Here is a 20208-nt window from a genome sequence, read left to right as displayed (position 1 = left end):
ATTTTTGTCTTCCTTCTCTTAAGTTGTATGAGTTCCTTATATATTTTGGATATTAACCTTTTATCAGATATATCATTGGCAAATATGTTCTCCCATACAGTGGGCTCCCTTTTCATTTTGCTGATGGCTTCTTTTGCTGTGCAGAAGCTTTTATTTTTGATGTAGTCCCATTTGTTTATTTTCTCCTTAGTATTCTTCGCCCTACTGTATCTGCAAACATATTGTTACAAGAGATGTCTAAAATTTTGTTGCTTATGGTTTCTTTGAGGATTTTTATGGTTTCATGACTTACATTTAAGTATTTCATTCATTTTGAGTTTATTCTTGTGTATGGTGTAAGTTGGTGGATTAGTTTCATTATTTTTCCAACACCATTTACTGAAGAGACTGTCTTGACCTCATTGTATGCTCTTGCCTCCTTTGTCAAATATTAATTGAGCACAATGGCTTGGGTCAATTCCTGGGGTCTCTATTCTATTCCATTGATCTATATATCTGTTCTTGTGCCAGTACCAGGCTGTTTTGATTACAGTGGCTTTGTAGTATAACTTGATATCTAGTATTGTGATCCCTCCAACTTTGTTTTTCTTTCTCAAGATTGCCTTGGCTTTTCAGGGTCTTTTATGGTTCTATATAACTTTTTTTGGAGTATTTGTTCTAGTTCTGTGAAATATGCCATTGGATTGCATTGAATCTATAGATTGCTTTGGGTAGTATGGACATTTAAATGATGTTAATTCTACCAATCCATAAACATGCTATATTCCTCCACTTGTTTATATCTTCCTCTATCTCTTTTTTCAACATCCTGTAGTTTTCTGAGTATAAGTCTTTTACCTCCTTCGTTAAGTGTATTCCTAAGTATCTTAATTATATTTGTTGCAATGGTAAATGGGATTGTTTGTTTAGTTTCTCTTTCTGAGAATTTGTCATTGGTGTATAAAAATGCCATAGATTTCTGGGTGTTAGTTTTGTATCCTGCTGTACTGATGAATTCATTTATTAAATCTAGTAGATTTTTGGTGGAGTCTTTAGGGTTTTCTATGTATAATATCATGTCATGCATGAATAATGAGAATTTTATTTCCTCCTTTCCAATTTGGATTCCTTTTATGTTTTCTTCTTGTCTGATCACTGTGGCTAGCACTTCTAGTACTATGTTGGATAAGAATGGTGACAGTGGATATCCCTGTCTTGTTTCTATTCTTAGGGGAATTGGTTTTCGTTTTTGCCCATAGAGTATGCTATTGGCTGTAGGTTTATCATTATGGCCTTTATTATGTTGAGGTATGGAGGCTTCCTCTGTTCCCACTTTGCTGAGAGTTTTTATCAAAAAAAGGGTTTGGGGGCCCTTGCCAGTTTGGCTCAACAGATAGAGCATTGGACTGTGGACTGAAGGGTCCCAGATTCAATTCTGGTCAAGGGCACGAACCTTGGTAGCAGGCTCCTCTGAGGCCCAGGCCCTGGACGGTGTGTATGCAGGAGGCAATCATTCGATGTGTTTCTCTCACATTGATATTTTTCTCTGTCTTTCCCTATTTCTTCCACTCTCTCTGAAAACCAATGGAAAGATATCCTCAGGTGAGTATTTAAAAAAAAAAGTTCTTGGGTTTTGTCTAATGCTTTTTCTGCATCTAGTGATATGATCATGTAATTTTGTCTTTCAATTTGTTTATGTGATGTATCATGTTTATTGATTTGCAAATATTATACCAGCCTTGCCTTCCTGGAATAAATCCCACTTGGTCATGGTGTATGATCTTTTTAATATATTGCTGGATATGATTTGCTAATATTTTGTTGAGGATTTTAGCATCTATGTTGTTCAGGGATATTGGCCTGTAATTCTCTTTCTTTGTAGTGTCTTTATCTGATTTTAGAATTAGAATAATGCTGGCCTCATAAAAAGACTTTGAAAGTGTTCCTTTTTCTTGGATTTTTTGGAATAGTTTGAGGAGGGTAGGTGTTAGTTCTTCTTTGAATGTTTAGTTAAAGTGTCTGTGAAGCTGTCCAGTCCAGGGCTTTTGTTTGCTGGGAGTTTTTTGATTACTGCTTCAATTTCATCAATTGTTATTGGCCTAGTCAGGTTTTCTGAATCTTCCTGATTTAGTTTTGGAAAATTGTATTTTTCTAGGTATTTGTCCATTTCATCCACATTGTCCAGCTTGTTGGCATATAGTTGCTTATAGTATTTCCTTACAATCCTTTGTATTTCTGTGGTGTCAGTTGTTACTTCACTGTTTTTGTTTCTGATTTTATTTATTTGGGTTCTCTCTTTTTTTATTCATTCCAAATTGAAATAGATTTATTTATTGTGTCAAATGTTACAATTTTTAAAAAGCAATGTCAGGAAGATATCACTTTCTTCCCTTCTATTATGGAAGGTGAAGCCTATTTGCTGTCGAACTGTTTCCAAGCATGATACTATTCCACAGGTAATATTTTACAAGAGTATCCTAGATAGGCATGCTGCTACTTCAAGAGCTTCTCAAAGCAAAGTTTTACTCCAGGAAATATACCAGTAGTGCCTTTACAAACTGCCAGTCCAGATATATTCAAGAGGCATCAAAGTAATTTAGCACTTAAATAAAATGAAATAGAGTAGAACTCAGCTATTCAAGATGCAGTCTGAGAGACAGAAACATCCACTTAGGAGTTTGTTAAAATGTAGCCCCCTACCCGCCCCTCCCAATCCCAGATACCAAACCAGAATTGCATATTAACAAAATCCCTAGCTGTTTAACAGGCACACTGAAATCTGAGAAGCACTAGAAAATAAAATATATGAAAATATGACATATAAGTGTGTTTTTTCATGAGCCTTGTTGCAATTATCCTATCTAATAAAAGAGTAATATGCAAATTAACCATCACTCTGCCACACCCACAAGCCACGCCCACCAGCCAATCAGGAGCGAATATGCACATAAACCCAACAAAGATGGCTATTGCCACGGAGAGCAGGAGGGAGGCATGGGTTTTTCCGGCAATGGAGGAAGCCAAGCTTTCTGCCTGCCCTTGCCGGCCTGGGCCTCCACTCAAGGCTACAAAGTTTCAATGATAGAAGAAACATAAATCCAAACAGAAATGGTGGCAGCCATGGAGCTGGAAAGAGCAGGAGGCTAGGGTTGCCCACAGTGATGGAGGAAGCCAAGCTTATGCAGCCCTGGCTGGCGTAGGCCTCCGCTTAAGGCTACAAAGTTTCAATTAAAGAAGATACATAAATCCCCCCAAAAATGGCTGCTGCCATGGAGCAAGCAGAAGGCTTGACTCAGCTCCAGGCTACAAAGTTTAAATTGTAGAAGATAAATAAACCCCAGATACCAGGGCCTCCGCTTGCGTTGCCAGGGGGCGTGGCCAGCCTGCAAACCACCACAGGCCCCTCACCCAGGCCACACCACGCCCCAAGGGAACCCCCACCCTGATCCAGGACACCCTTCAGGCAAACCAGCTGGCCCCCACCCATGCACTAGGCCTCTATTCTATCTAATAAAAGAGTAATATGCAGATTGACCATCACTCCAACACACAAGATGGCTGCCCCCATGTGGTCAAAGATCCTGCCCCCATATGGACACAAGATGGCCACCACAAGATGGCCAGCAGGGGAGGGCAGTTGGGAGGGACCAGGTCTCCAAGGGAGGGCAGTTGTGGGCGATCAGGCTAGCAGGGGAGGGCAGTTAGGGGTGACCAAGCCAGCAGAGGAGGGAAGTTGGGGCGACCAGGCCTGCAGGGGAGGGCAGTTAGGGGTGACCCGGCTGGCAGAGGAGGGAAGTTGGGGGCGACCAGGCCTGCAGGGAAAGGCAGTTGGGAGGGACCCAGGCCTGCAGGGGAGAGCAGTTGGGGGAGACCAGGGCTTCAGGGGAGGGCAGTTAGGGGTGACCAGGCCTGCAGGGGAGGGCAGTTGGGGGGACCCAGGCCTGCAGGGGAGAGCAGTTGGGGGTGACCAGGCCTGCAGGGGAGGGCAGTTAGGGGTGACTAGGCCTGCAGTGGAGGGCAGTTAGGGGAAAACAGGCTGGCAGGGGAGCAGTTAGGCATCAATCAGGCAGGCAGGGGAGTGGTTAGGGGGTGATCAGGTGGCAGGCAGAAGCGGTTAGGGGCAATCAGGAAGGCAGGCAGGCGAGCAGTTGGGAGCCAGCAGTCCTGGATTGTGAGAGGGATGTCCGACTGCCTGTTTAGGCCCAACAGGGATTGGGCCTAAACAGGCAGTCGGACATCCCTTGAGGGGTCCCAGATTGGAGAGAGTGCAGGCTGGGCTGAGGGACAACCCCCAACCCCCGTGCACGAATTTCGTGCACTGAGCCTCTAGTCCTATATAATAAAGAGGTAATATGCAAATTGACCCTCACACCTTCACACAAGATGGCCACCCCCATGTGGTCAAAGATGGCCACCAAAAGATGTCTGGCAGGGGAGGGTAGTTGTGGGCAATTAGGCCAGCAGAGGAAGAAAGTTAGGGGCAACCAGGCCAGCAGGGGAGGACAATCGGGGGGGACCAGGCCTGCAGGGGAGGGCAGTTGGGGTGACCAGGCCAGCAGGGGAGGGCAGTTAAGGGTGACTGGGCCAGCAGGGGAGGGCAGTTGGGGGTGACCAGGCCAGGATGGGAGGGCAGTTAGGGGCGACCAGGCTGTCAGAGGAAGGCAGTTGGGGGCAATTGGACCAGCAGGGGAGCAGTTAGGTGTTGATCAGGCTGGCAGGGGAGTGGTTAGGGAGTGATCAGGCTGGCAGGCAGGCGAGTGCTTGGGAGCCAGCAGTCCCAGATTGTGAGAGGGATGTCTTACTGCCTGTTGTGGGATCAGGCCTAAACTGGCAGTCAGACATCTCCCGAGGGGTCCCAGATTGGAGAGGGTGCAGGCTTGGCTGAGCGATGCCCCCCAGTGCACGATTTTCATGCACTGAGCCTCTAGCATACATATGAAGATAAGAATTTGACCATAATGAAAAAATGTACTTTTTTTTTTCTATTTTATTCACCAGTTTATTCTGTTAATTAGATTTCTTATTCTTTTATTTTGATTTTTAGATTCAATTGTTGATAGGTATGTATTTGTTGCCATTTTATTGTTCATATTTTTTATCTTTTTCTTTTTTTTTCTTCCTCTTCTTAAAGAATACCCTTCAACATTTCATATAATGCTGGTTTGATAGTGATGAACTCTAGCTTTTTCTTGTCTGTGAAGCTCTTTATCTGACATTCAATTCTAAATGATAGCTTTGCTGGATAAAGTAATCTTGGTTGTAGGTCCTTGCTATTCATCACTTTGAGTATTTCTTGCTGCTCCCCTCTGGCCTGCATAATTTCTGTTGAGAAATTAGCTGACAGTTGTATGGGCATTCCCTTGTAGGTAACTAACTGCTTTTCTCGTGCTGCTTTTAAGATTCTCTATTTGTATTTAGCCCTTGGCATTTTAATTATGATGTGTAGTTGAGACTTGATTGCTGTTGGTGCCACTGGGAGGAATTGACCTCCAGGCCAATTGGCTGTGAGGACCAGCTGTGACTACAGTGGGAGAGCTGCTGTGCAGGAGACACCACTATTCAAGCAGAACTTGCTTCTATGGGGCTTTGGTGCTCACTGAGTCTGCCTCTAGAGTGTGTTGGTTATGGGTGTGTAGAGTTGTAATCTGGTATAGTCTGACACTGACAACTGGGCACACTAGTTCTTGGGTCTCCAGGGAAGTGCAAACTCAACCACTGCCTGAGGCCACCCAGCAGGAGCTACAGAGAGATCTGCAGATTTTTCCTCTTTGTATTAGGTTTGAAAGTGCCCATATGAGGCCCAGCTGTGAAGCAAGGCAGGTTGGGGCTGGTGCCAGGTCTTGGGCTTTTTATTGATAGGTTGGGGCTCCCTGACCTAGCTGCAGCTTGTTTGAGATATTTTAGCCTGAGCAAGGACAAGCCATTCATATGAAAAAGCTGCTGCACACAGCTTGGGTGGGGTTGTAAATTGGATGAGGCGGGGTCTTAGGGAATCACCAGGGTGGAGCAAAGAGAAATGGCTACCAGTCAACCCTGTGACTGGGAAGGTTGCAGCATAGGAATAATGATCCCAACTGGGAGAAAGCAGCCCCTGAGTTCCTGCCCCAGTGCCAAACAATCCAGTTCCTCTTCATATGTGTCTGTTCCCCAGAGCCTCGCCCTGGTGCTGGAGCTCAGAGGAAGCAGAACCTTGTAAGTTCAGTTCATGGTGCTGATCTTTTAAGAGGAACAGCTGGGTCTCCAGTAGCCTCTGTGTCCCTGAGCTCCAATCCACACTAGTTTTTACAGCCCATAATTCTTACTGCCTGTAGAGGCTTCTTTTCCCAGCTTTGGGACCCTGGGCTGGGGTCTGGTGTCAGGTTGGGACCCCTTGCTTCTCCAGGCAGCCTCCGTGGAGAGGATCTCCCTCCCAATTTAAAAAGCAGCCCACGTGGGTGCTGGATCAGCCTGTTCTGTACCTCTGCACCTCCTACCAGTTTCCGTGTGCTCTCTTCTTTACTTCTCTAGTTGTAGGACTTCCATTCAGCCAGCTTTCTAGCAGTTTTTGATAATTATTGTTACGTATTTTGGTTATAATTTTGATGTGGTTGTGGAAGGTGGCATTTACCTACGCCACCATCTTCCTGGGTCCTCTGTCTTTGTTTCTTAGTGAGTCTGGCTAAAGATTAATCAATCTTGTTTATATTTTCAAAGAACCAGCTCTTAGTTTTATTGATTTTTGCTGTATCTTCTTTTAATCTCTATGCCATTTATTTATGCTCTAATCTTTATTATTGCCTTTATTCTACTTTGGGCTTTTCTTGTTGTTCTCTTTCTATTTCTTTAAGTTGTAGGGTTAAATAGTTTATTATTAATTCTTCTTATTTTTTGAGGTAGGCCTGTAGTACTATGAACTTCCCGCTCAGACTGCTTTTGTTGTGTCCCAGAGATTTGGGGTGTTGTATACTCATTATTATTTGTTTCCAGGATGTTTTTTTATTTCTTTCTTGATCGCATTGGTAACCCATTCATTGTTTAATAACATGCTATTTAGTCTCCATGTATTTGAATGTTTTTGAGTGTTTTTTTACTGTAGTTGATTTCTAATTTCATTTCTTTGTGATCTGAGAAGATCCTCAATATAATTTCAATCTTCTTGAACTTGTAGAGACTTATTTTGTGTCCTAACATGTGGTCTATCTTTGTGAATGACCCAGGTGCACTTGAGAAGAATGTATATTCTATAGGTGGGTCTCTTGTAGACAGCATATAATTGGGTTATGTTTTCATATCCATTCAACTACTCTATGTCTTTTGATTGGAACATTTAATCCATTTACATTTTTTCTTTTTTTATTGTTTACAGTATTACAAATAGTAGTACATATGTCTCCTTTTTTTTTTCCCCATTGACCTTCCCCCAGCCTCCCCTACCTCTCGGCACATGCCCTCACCCCAACCCCACCAGTGTCTTATGTCCATTGGTTATGCTTATATGTATGCATACAAGTCCTTTGGTTGATCTCTTACCCACCCACCCCCAACACTCCCCAGCCTTCCTTCTGTAGTTTGACAATCTGTTTGATGCTTCTCTGTCTCTGTATCTATCTTTTTGTTCATCAGATTATAATCCATTTACATTTTAAAAAAAATATTTTTATTGACCTCAGAGGGGGGGGGGAGAGAGAGAGAGAGAGAGAGAGAGAAACATCAATGATGAGAGAGAATCATTGATCTGTTGCCTTCTGTGCATCCCCTACTGGATGTTCCCTGAGTGGGAATCGAACTGTGACCTCCTGGTTCATAGGTTGACACTCAACCACTAAACCTTGCCAGCCAGGGTAATCCATTTACATTTAAGGTTATTATTGATAGGTACTAATTTATTGCCTTTTTAATTCTTTATGCCTATGTTTCCCTCTCTTCTCATTACAGCAGTCTCTTTAGCATTTCTTGCAGTGCTGGTTTGGTGTTAATAAACTTTTTTAGCCATTTTGTATTTGGTCTGGGAAGCTCTTTATTATACCATCTATTTTTAAAAAAATATATTTTTATTGATTTCAGAGAGGAAGGGAGAGGGAGACAGAGACAGAAACATCAATGATGAGAGAGAATCATTGAACAGCTGCCTCTTGCATGCCCCACACTGGGGATTGACCCTGAAATCTGGGCATGTACCCTTGTCCAGAATTGAACCTGGGACCCTTCAGTCCGCAGGCCAATACTCTATCCACTGAGCCAAACCAGCTATACCATCTATTTTGAATGATAGCTTTGATAGCCTTACTGGATATAGTAATCTTGATTTCAGATCCTTAATTTTCATTACCTTGAATACTTCATGCCATTCCTTTCTGGCCTGTAGAGTTTCTGATGAGAAATTGCTTTTCTCTTGCTGTCAAGTCCTTTTTTTGTTGAATTGCATTTAAAATTTTATTTTAAAACTAGGGCCCAGTGCACAAAATTTGTGCACTGGGGTGGGGGGGCGGGAGGCGGCGGGTCCCTCAGCCCAGCCTGCACCCTCTCCAATCTGGGACCCCTCGGGGGATGTCTGACTGCTGGTTTAGGCCAAGTGGAATCAGGCCTAAATCAGCAGTTGGACATCTCTTTCTCAATCCGAACTGCTGGCTCCTAACCGCTCACTTGCCTGCCAGCCTGATAACCCCCTAACCACTCCCCTGCTGGCCTGATTAACACCTAACTGCACCCCTGCTGGCCTGGTCGCCCCCAACTGCCCTCCCCTGCCAGCCTGATCTTGCCCCCAACTGCCCTCCCCTGCTGGTCTGATCTTGCCCCCAACTGTCCTCCTCTGCCAGCCAATTTAGTTCTGATTGGTCGGTTTCTACGCCAGTCAGCGTCAAAAGCTCCACCTCCTAGGCAGCCATTGGCTCCTCACAGTTGACCCAGATTTGGTTCTGATTGGTCAGTTTCTATGCCAGTCAGTATAAAAAGCTCTGCCATTGGCTCCTTGCAATTCACCCAGATTTGATTCTGATTGGCCAGTTTCTATGCCAGTCAGCATCTCCGGGCCTATCTCCAGGCCTGATCATAGAGGCAGGGCTGATCAGCAGCTGCCCCAGGCTGCTGGCAAGTGGCTGAACTGCTGACCTCTGGGAGAGAGAGAGAGGCTTGGCTGCTGGTGAGGGAGAGAGAAGCAGGGTCTGATCACCCTGCTTCTCTATCCAGGCCTCGCCAGCAGCCACTGCTGTTGCTGATCAGCCCTGCCTCTCTCTCTCTGAGAGGTCAACAGTTCAGCCTGCTCACCTGCTGCGCATGCAGCCTGGCAAATGGTCGAGCCTCCCAGTCGTTGCAGATGTGACGGACCCAAGGTTTTTACATATTAGGATTATAGTTTACAATCAATATTATTTTGTATTAGTTTCAGGTGTACAGCACAGTAGTTAGACAATTATGTACTTTACAAAGTGTTCCCCTGATATTTCAAGTACCCACATGGCACTGTACATTATGAATTCAATATTATTGATTATATTCTCTATGCTGTACTTTACATCCCTATGACTATTTTCTAATATCAATTTGTATTTCTTAATTCCATCACCATTTTCACTCAGACCCTCAGTGGCCCTCCACTCTGCCAACCTATAGTTTGTTCTCTGTATCAATGAGTCTGTTTCTATTTTGTTTGTCCATTTATTTTTTTCTTTAAGTGAAATCATATGTTATTTGTCTTTATATAACTGACTTATTTTACTTAGTATAATACCATCTAGGTCCATTCTTGCTGTCAAAAAATTTTAAGATTTCATTTTGATGGTTGAGCAATATTCCATTGTATATATGTACCATAGCTTTTTGTATATTCATCTATTGATGGGCTTAGATTGCTTCCATATCTTGGATTTTGTAGCTAACACTGCAATGAACATAGGATTGCATATATTCTTTAGAATTCATGTTTTAGTGTCTTTGGATATATCCCCAGAAGTAAAATTTCTGGGTCATAAGGCAGTTCCATTTTTAGGAACCACTATACTGTTTTCCATAGTGGCTGCACCAATTTGCTTTCCCACCAATAGTATACAGAGTTTTGTTCCACATCATACCCAACTAGCTATCATCAGGATTCAGTTTTCTTAAAACTAGAAAGTGAGGTAAAGAGAGATGGAGGAAGCAAATAACAGAAATTGATAATATAGGAAATGGGGAAACAATAAGAATATGAGAATATACATAAAACATTTAAAATTGAAGCAAGTGAAATAAATATTAAGCAAGCTCTACTTTTTTTTTTTTTTTTTTTTTTTTTTTTACAAAATTAGAGAGAAAAGCAAAATTGTCTGAATCCTTAAAACTTCTAAGTGACCAATGCAGATTTTGGAAGTAAACTTTAGTAGATTATAGGTTATCTCTGAGACTCTCTTATATTATGGGAAGACAAGTTATGAGCTGAAGCTCCACATCTCCTGATTGGAGAGACAGGATTTGGAGAGTTAAAAATAAATTGACTATATATGTGAGGATTTATTATTATTTTTTTTTTGTAAGTAAAGTTTTATTAGAACACAGCCACATCTGTTTTTTGACATGTTGTTTCTGGAAGCTTTTTTTTTTTTTTTTTCTAGGTATCTTCATTCGAACACCTCTTACAGGTTTCTCTTTTTCTTAAATTTTTTTACTAAGGTATTATATGTGTACATATCTTACCATTGCCCCCCCCACCCCACTCCCATACATGCCCTCACCCCCTAATGTTTTGCATCCGTTGGTTACTCTTATATGCATGCATATAAGTACTTCAGTTGATCTCTTATTTCCCCCACCTCTCCCTAACCTTCCCGCTGTAATTTGACAGTCTGTTTGATGCTTTACTGCCTCTGTATCTATCTTTTTGTTCATCAGTTTATACTGTTATTCATTATCCCCAAATGAGTGAGATCATGTGGTATTTTTCTTTCATTGACTGGCTTATTTCACTTAGCATAATGTTCTCTAATTCCATCCAGGTGCCTACAAATGGTAATAATTCCTTCATTTTTATGGCAGCATAGTATTCCATTGTGTAGATGTACCATAGTTTTCTGATCCAGTCATCTGCTGACGGGCACCTAGGCTGTTTCCAAATCTTAGCTATTGTAAATTGTGCTGCTATGACATAGGGGTGCATAATCCTTTCTGACTGGTGTTTCTAGTTTCTTAGGATATATTCCTAGGAGTGGGGTTACTGGGTCAAACAGGAGTTCCACTTTCAGTTTTTTGAGGAAACTCCATACTGTTCTCCACAGTGGCTGCCCCAGTCTGTATTCCCACCAGCAGTGCATGAGGGTTCCTTTTTCTCCGCATCCTCACCAACACTTGTCGTTTGTTGATTTGTTGATGATAGCCATTCTGACAGGTGTGAGATGGTATTGCATTGTCGTTTTGATTTGCATCTCTCGGATAATAAGTGACTTTGAGCATGTTTTCATGTGTCTCTTGGCCTTCCTTCTGTCTTCTTTCGAAAAGATTCTATTTAGGTCCATTGCCCATTTTTTTATTGGATCATTTATCTTCCTTTTATTAAGTTGTATAAGCTGCCTGTAGATTAAACTTTTATCAGTGATAACATTTGCAGATATGTTCTCCCATACAGTGGGGTTTCTTGTTGTTTTGTTGATGGATTCTTTTGCTGTGCAAAAGCTTTTTATTTTGATGTAGTCCCATTTGTTTATTTTCTCTTTGGCTTCCATTGCCCTAGGGACAGTATCAGTGAAGAAGTTCTTTCGCATATGTCTGAGATTTTGCTGCCTGTGGATTCCTCTAGTATTTTTATGGCTTCCCGTCTTAAGTCCTGTATCCATTTTGAGTTTATTTTTGTGTATGGTGTAAGTTGGTGATCCAGTTTCATTTTTTTGCATGTATCTGTCCAATTTTCCCAACACCATTTATTGAAGAGACTGTCTTGACTCCATTGTATGTTCATGCCTCCTTTGTCAAATATTAATTGCGCATAGTGGTTTGGGTCGATATCTGGATTCTCTATTCTATTCCATTGATCTATATGTCTGTTCTTGTGCCAGTACCAGGCTGTTTTGAGAACAGTGGCTTTGTAATACAGCTTGAAATCTGGTATTGAGATCCCTCCTACTTTATTCTTCTTTCTCAGGATTGCTGTGGTATTCGGGGTCTTTTTTTTTAATTCCAGATGAATTTTTGGAGAGTTTTTTCTAGGTGTGTGAAATATGCCGTTGATATTGTAATGGGGAGTGCATTGAATCTATAGATTGCTTTGGGTAGTATGGACATTTTAATGATGTTGATTCTACCAATCCATGAACATGGTATGTTCTTCCATATGTTTACATCTTCCTCTACCTCTTTTTTCAGTATCCTGTAGTTTTCCACGTATAGGTCTTTTACCTCCTTGGTTAGGTTTATTCCTAAGTATCTTAATTTTTTTGGTGCGATGGTAAATGGGATTGCTTTTTTAGTCTATCTTTCTTTAAGTTCACTATTGGTTTATAGGTATGCCATAGATTTCTTGGTGTTAATTTTGTATCCTGCTACATTGCCGAATTCATTTATTAAGTCTGTTAGTTTTTTGATGGAGTCTTTCGGGTTTTTTATGTACAATATCATGTCATCTGCAAATAAGGACAGCTTTACTTCTTCTTTTCCAATTTGGATGCCTTTTATTCTTCTTGTCTAATTGCAATGGCTAATACTTGCAGTACTATGTCAAACAGGAGTGGTGAGACTGGGCATCCCTGTCTTGTTCCTATTCTTAGGGGAAATGGTTTTAGTTTTTGCCCATTTAGTATGATGTTAGCTGTGGGTTTATCATATATAGCTTTTATTATGTTGAGGTATGATCCTTCTATTCCCACCTTGTTGAGAGGTTTTATCAAGAAAGGGTGTTGGATTTTGTCAAATGCTTTTTCTGCATCAATTGATATGACTATGTGGTTTTTATCTCTCAATTTGTTTATGTGATGTATCACATTTATTGATTTGCGGATATTGTACCATCCTAGCATTCCTGGGATAAACCCTACTTGGTCATGGTGTATGATCTTTCTGATGTACTGCTGGATCCGATTTGCTAGAATTTTGTTGAGGATTTTGGCATCTACGTTCATGAGGGATATTGGCCTGTAATTCTCCTTCATTGTGTTGTCTTTATCTAATTTTGGTATTAGGGTGATGCTAGCTTCATAGAAGGAGCTTGGAAGTATTCCTTCCTCTTGAATTTTTTTGGAATAGTCTGAGGAGGATAAGTTTTAGTTCTTCCTTGAATGTTTAGTAAAACTCCCCTGTGAAGCCGTCTGGCCCCGGGCTTTTGTTTGTCAGAAGCTTTTTGATGACTGTTTCAATTTCTTCCATACTTACTGGCATGTTGAGCTGTTTAGATTCTTCCTGATTGAGTTTTGGAAGGTTATATTTTTCTAGGAATATGTCCATTTCCTCCAGGTTGTCCAGTTTGTTGGAATAGAGTTGTTCATAGTATTTTTTAACAATCCTTTGTATTTTGGCGGGATCTGTTGTTATTTCACCTCTTTCATTTCTGATTTTGTTTATTTGGGTCCTCTCTCTTTGCTTCTTGGTGAGCCTGGCTAGAGGTTCATCAATCTTGTTTATCCTTTCAAAGAACCAGCTCTTGGTTTTGTTGATCTTTTGTATTGTTTCTTTGGTCTCTATGTCGTTTATCTCCACTCTGATCTTTATTATTTCCTTCCTTCTGCTTACACTAGGCTTTTCTTGTTGCTCTTTTTTTTTTAACTCTTTGAGTTGTAGAGTTAGGTAATTTATTACCATTGTTTCTTGTTTTTTTTTCAGTATGCTTGTAGAGCTATGAACTTCCCTCTCAAGACTGCTTTTGCTGTGTCCCATAGATTTTGGATTGTAGTGTTTTCATTGTCATTTGTTGCCATGATGTTTTTTATTTCTTCCTCGATCTCTCTGGTAACCCATTCATTGTTTAATAGCATGCTGTTTAGCCTCCATGTGTTTGATTTCTCTGGGTTGTTTTTATTGTAGTTGATTTCCAGTTTTACGCCACTGTGGTCTGAGAAGATGTTTGATATGATTTCTATCTTCTTGAATTTGAAGAGACTTTGCCTATGTCCCAACATATGGTTTATCTTTGAAAATGACCCATGTGCACTTGAGAAGAATGTATATTCTGTGGCTTTGGGGTGAAATGTTCTGAAGATGTCAATTAATTCCATCTGGTCTAGTGAGTCATTTAAGATTGATGTTTCTTTACTGATTTTTTGTCTAGAGGATTTGTCCAATGGTGATAGTGGTGTATTAAAGTCTCCTACTATGATTGTATTGCTGTCAATCTCTCCCTTGATATCCTCCAGGAGTCTTTTTTATGTATTTGGTTGCTCCTGTATTGGGTGCATATATGTTTACCAGAGTTATTTCTTCTTGTTGGATTGCTCCCTTTAGTATTATGAAGTGGCCTTCCTTATCTCTTGTTATGTCCTTCAGTTTGAGATCTAATTTGTCAGATATAAGTATTGCTACCCCAGCTTTTTTTTTCAGTTCCATTTGCCTGAAAAAACTTTTTCCATCCCTTTACCTGTAAGGATTTATTTTTGAGCTCCCTATTCTATTCTATTTGTCTATGTCTATCCTCACACTAGTAACACACTGTTTTGATCACTGTGGTTTATAGGATGTTTTGAAATGGGGAAGTGTAAGTTCTTCAACTTCATTGTTTTTTGAGACTGTTTTGCCTATTCAAGGTCCCTTGAAATTCCATATGAATTTTAGGATTTTTTTTTTTCTATTTCCACAAAAAATGTCATTGGGAATTTTATAGGATTGTATTGAATCTGTACATTGCTTTGTGTAGTATTGTCATTTTTATCTTTATTTTAATTTAATAAATCTTTATTGTTCTGTTTATTACAATTGTTCCTCTTCCCCCACCCCATAGCTCCCCTCCACCCAGTTCCCATCCCACCCTCTGCCCTTACCTCCCCCGCACTGTCCTCATCCATATGTGTACGATTTTTGGCCAGTCTCTTCCCATACCCCCCACACCCCTTTCCCCCCAAGAATTGTCAGTCCACTCCCTTTCTATGCCCCGGATTCTATTATATTCACCAGTTTATTCTGTGCATCAGATTTTTTATTCACTTGATTTTTAGATTCACTTGTTGATAGATATGTATTTGTTGTTCATAATTTTTATCTTTACCTTTTTCTTCTTCTTCCTCTTCTTAAAGAGTATTTTTCAGCATTTCATATAATACTGGTTTGGTGTTGATGAACTCCTTATCTTTTTCTTATCTGTGAAGCTCTTTATCTGACCTTCAATTCTGAATGATAGCTTTGCTGGGTAGAGTAATCTTGGTTGTAGGTTCTTGCTATTCATCACTGAATATTTCTTGCCACTCCCGTATGACCTGTATAGTTTTTGTTGAGAAATCAGCTGACAATCATATGGGTACTCCCTTGTAGGTAACTAGCTGTTTTTCTCTTGCTGCTTTTAATATTCTCTCTTTGTCTTTTGCTCTTGGCATTTTAATTATGATGTGTCTTGGTGTGGTCCTCTTTGGATTCCTTTTGTTTGGGGTTCTGTGCACTTCCTGAACTTGTAAGTCTATTTCTTTCACCAGGTAGGGGAATTTTTCGGTCATTATTTCTTCAAATATGTTTTCAATATCTTGCTCTCTCTCTTCTTCTGGCACTCCCTTAATTCAGATGTTGGTACGCTTGAAGTTGTCCCAGAGGCTCCTTACACTATCTTCAAATTTTTGCATTATTTTTTCCTTTTGCTTTTCTGGTTGAGTGTTTTTTGCTTCTTTGTATTTAAAATTTTTGACTTGATTCTTGCGTTCCTCTAGTCTGCTGTTAGATCTCTGTATAATATTTTTTATTTCAGTCAGTGTATGCTTAATTTCTAGTTGGTCCTTTTTCATGTCCTTGAGGGTCTTGCTAAATTTATTGGCCTTTCCTAGGAAATTCTTGAAAAACCTTATAACTGTGGTTTTGAACTTTGTATCCAGTGGTTTTCTTTCCTCCTATTCTTTCATTTGTGATCTGTTTCTTTGTCTCTGCATTTTCGTTGCTTCACTGAGCTGGTAGAGTAGCTTTGTGTGCTAGGTGTCCTCTAGGGCCCAGTGGCTCAGCCTCCCCAGTTACCTGAGGTGGACACTCTTGGTGCACCCCTTTGTGGACTGTGTGTACAGCCTTGTTGTAGTTTAGTCTTGATTGTTGTTGGTATCACTGGGAGGAATTGACCTCCAGGCCAATTGGCTGTGAGGATCAGCTGTGTCTACACCAGGAGAACTTCTGTGCTGGAGACAGCCTTATGAGACAAGATTTGCAAAATTGCAAAAGCCTCTGTGCTCAGCTTGGATTGGGCGGAGTCTCAGGGCTGAGAAGACAGCCTTGGTTTTCTGTCAGCCCTGCCCTAAGAGGCCCCTGGGTCTCAGTGTCCCTTGGTAATCACTGCAGTCCTCTCTGTGCACACTCGCTCACACACCTCCAGACCTCTGCCTTTTGCGGCTCCCCTGAGTTTCCATGTGCTCCTCTCTTTTCCCAACAGTCCAGTCTCCCCCTTATTAGTCTGGGTTCCCGGGGTCTCTTCTAGAACTGGGGTTCAGTGCAGTTGGAACTGGGGTTCAGTGCAGTCAGAAGCTTCCATTTCCCTCCTGCTAGAGAAAGCCAGCCAGGCACTCAGCTGCCCATCCTCTCCGTGCACATACCTCAGCCTTTTGCAGCTCCTCTGAGTCTCCGTGTGCCCCTCTCTTTCTTTCTAGTTGTAGAATTTCCACTCAGCCAGTTTTCCTGTGGTTTTGGATGATGTCCGTTCTGTCTTTTAGCTGTAGTTTTGAAATTGTTGTGTGAGGCAGCAGTTTAGGTGTTCAGCTATGCTGCTATCTTGGTTTCTTCTCCAGTATTGTCATCTTTAAAATACTAAGCATTCTAATTCATGAATGCAGGATATCTTTCCATTTATTTAGGTCATTACTTTTGTTCAGTAATGTTTGGTAGTTTTCAGTATACAAGTCTTTTGTCCCCTTGCCTAAATTTATCCCTACATACTATTTTTTAATTTTTGATGCTATTCTAAATGGGATTGTTAGTTTTCTCTTTATATTATTCGTTACTCATGTACAGCAATACAACTGACTTTTGTGTGTTGATTTTGTATCCTGCTATTTTGCAGCCTGATCTGAAAAGGGAAGTAAATACACCTCCATCTTTTATTGCTGGAAATACACTCTACTTGGATTTGAGCCCAAATGTGTGACTCTAGGGCCCATGCTTTTCATGATGGGATAGTGTCTCCCCAAATGAATTCTCCCCATCCAGAAATGAATGTTTCTCCACTCATTAAGGTCTTGTTTAATATCCTTCAAAATAATTTTACATTTTTTCTATAGATGACTTGTTTCTGTCTTATTAAATTTATTCTTGTTTTATAATGTGTCACTAAGAGCATAGAATCATTTTTTTTTTTACTTCGAGTTTTAACTGGTTATTGCTATCTAAAAGCAAAATTATTCTTTTAAAATATGTCTATTTAGTATCTTGTTTTGAGTATTTATTTTATATCCTGTCTCTTATTAGTTCTGATATCTTTTATTGAGTCTCTTGAACTTTCTCATAATTCTCAAATGATTATTATTTTGTTTCCCTAAACTTCTACAATTGAAGCTTGAACAACATGGATTTTGAACTGCTCAACTATTTACTTATATGTGAATTGTTTTCAAGAAATACATGGCAGTGCAGAAATATAATTTCTGTTCCTTATTGTTTTCTTAACATTTCTTTCTCTTCTTACTTTATTGTAATAATATAGCATATAATACATATAACATACAAAATATGTGTTAATTGACTGTTTATGTTATTGGTAAGGTTTCTGGTCAACAAAAGGCTATTTGTTAGTTAAGTTTTTTTGGGGTCAGCTGTGGTGGGGGTTGGTGCCCTTAACTCCCTGTTGTTCTAGGTGAACTGTACTTCTTTTTCTTTCTTATTGTCCTGATTGGATTCTCCCAAAAACGTGAAATAATAAAGGTGAGAATAGTGTTTTCTGCCCTAGTATTGATTTTAAGTGAAATGATTTTGGTTAATATAACATTTTCAATTCATTTCTTACATATTTTGTCATATTAAGGAAGTTTTCATATATTTCTATTTTCTTAGATGCTTTATATGGGATGGATGCATAGTTATGAAAAAAGAATTTTTAGCATCTAGTTATAGAATTGTATTTTTAATTTTTTTCTGATTAAGGCAATAAATCATTTTGGCAGAGTGCTTGATATTGCCCCTCTGCAGGCCTCCATGGCTCCATAGTGCTTGCAGTAAGTTTACTCTTCTTCCCAGTTTCTTTGGGCAGCAGTCGATTTAGGGAAGTGCAAGGCTCTGGAGTAAGACTGACCCTTTGCCTGGGTCAGCAGGCTTCAAGTGAGTGCCTGAGAAGTGAGACCACATCTTTCTTCCTCACATTCTAAAACCTCATCATCTTAATCTGCCTTTGTATTATTGAGATTAATATTTCCACACTCTGTATCCCTGTTTATATCATTTGTTACAAGGAGTCCAATTTTCTGAACTCTAATCTCCAGGAGTTCCTGTCCATCCCTTTCCATGATTCCCATCAATTCTCTTTCTCCAGTGTTGAAATTTTAACATTGTTGTCCCCTGGCAGATTAATTGTTGTTATAGGCTAAATATTAATGTTTGTCTTTCCTCTCTCAATTCATATGTTGAAAACTTAATGTCCAATGTGATAAAATTATGAGTCAGGGCCTTTGGGAGATTCTTATGTCCTGAGGGTAGAGTCTTCATGAATGGGATTAGTGCCTTTATAATAAGGCCTTAGGGAGCTTCCTTGTGCCTTTGCCATGTGAAGATACAACGAGTCTGTAAGCTGGAAGAGTGCCCTGACCTAACTATGCTAGCACCCTGATCTTTGATTTCCAGTCTCCAGAACTGTGAGAAATAAATTTGGTGGTTTATAAGCCTTACAGACTGTGGTATTTTTTTATAGTAATCCCAGTAGACTGAGACAGGAAGTTTTTCTATATTTCTATTTTACTTAGATGCTTTATATGGAATGAATGCATAGTTTTAACAAATGAATTTTTAACATCTAGTTATAGGATTGTATACTTTGTTTTTATAACAAAATACCACAGTCCTTGTTCATCACTGACACTTCTTGATCATTTCCTCTTTCTCCTTCTTAAACATAACCAGTTCTGAATCTTTTCATCAATTTATACCAACTACTATTTCACCATGTGGTAATTATCTACTTATTCTCAAATCAATTCCCTTCACTCCTTGAAGATTTTATTTCTAGATCATGAACTCTATTCCTAAGACTATTATCATCATTCCTGATGAGTAAAAAGAGTGTTGATATATGCTGCCCTCTCTCTCTTTTCTATAGATGAAATATCCCTATCATAAAATAGGCCAACCTTCCACTTGTAAATTAGGTCCCCTTATCTCTCAAAGACATCTCTAACTCTTCCTATGCAATTACCAATCTTTCTGTCTCTCTTAGGTCATTCTCATCAGCACTAAAGCATGCTGTTAATTTTCCTAATCTTAAATGTCCCTCTACTCACTTCAGTTCTCTTTCCAGTTATCACACTCTTTCTCTAACAATGAAGTCACACTTTTAAAAGATTAAGCATCTAACTTATAAAATTAGAAAAAGAACAAAAGAAAAATCCCAACAAGTATAGGGGGAAGAAATTGTGACTATAAAACCATAAACTAACACATTCAAAAACAAAGACACAGTTGAGAGAAACAAAAAAGCCAAATATTGGTTCTTTCAGAATATCAGTATAACTGATGGCAAGACTGATCAAGAAAAAAGGAAGTTAAAAACAGCCATAGTCGCAATGAAAAGGAACCATAGTAGCAGTTGCTGCAGATAATTAATAAAAGAATATTGAAAAAATAAAATGACAATAAATTTAATCAAATGTAAAAAAATCAGGAAAAAGGTAGAGCTAAATATAACTGAGGAGGAAATAGAAAACTTGAATAGCCCTATAACTATTAAAGAATGTTAATATGTATTTTTAAATCTTACCATGGAAAAAAGCCACCATACCTAGATAATGGCAACAGGTGAAATTCTATAAAACACTCTAGGAAAAGGTAATTCAAATCTTATTGTAAAACTAGAGGCCCGGTACACAAATTTGTGCACACGTGGGGTCTGGCTGCCCAACCCAATGGGGGCTGATTGGGGCTGGGCCAGTGGGGTGGAGGGGATGCCAGAGATTGGCCACTGGCCCTGCCCCCAATCGGGGT

Source organism: Plecotus auritus (assembly GCF_963455305.1).
Source record: "Plecotus auritus genome assembly, chromosome: 7".
NCBI lineage: Eukaryota > Metazoa > Chordata > Mammalia > Chiroptera > Vespertilionidae > Plecotus > Plecotus auritus.
This window is presented reverse-complemented; position numbering follows the sequence as displayed.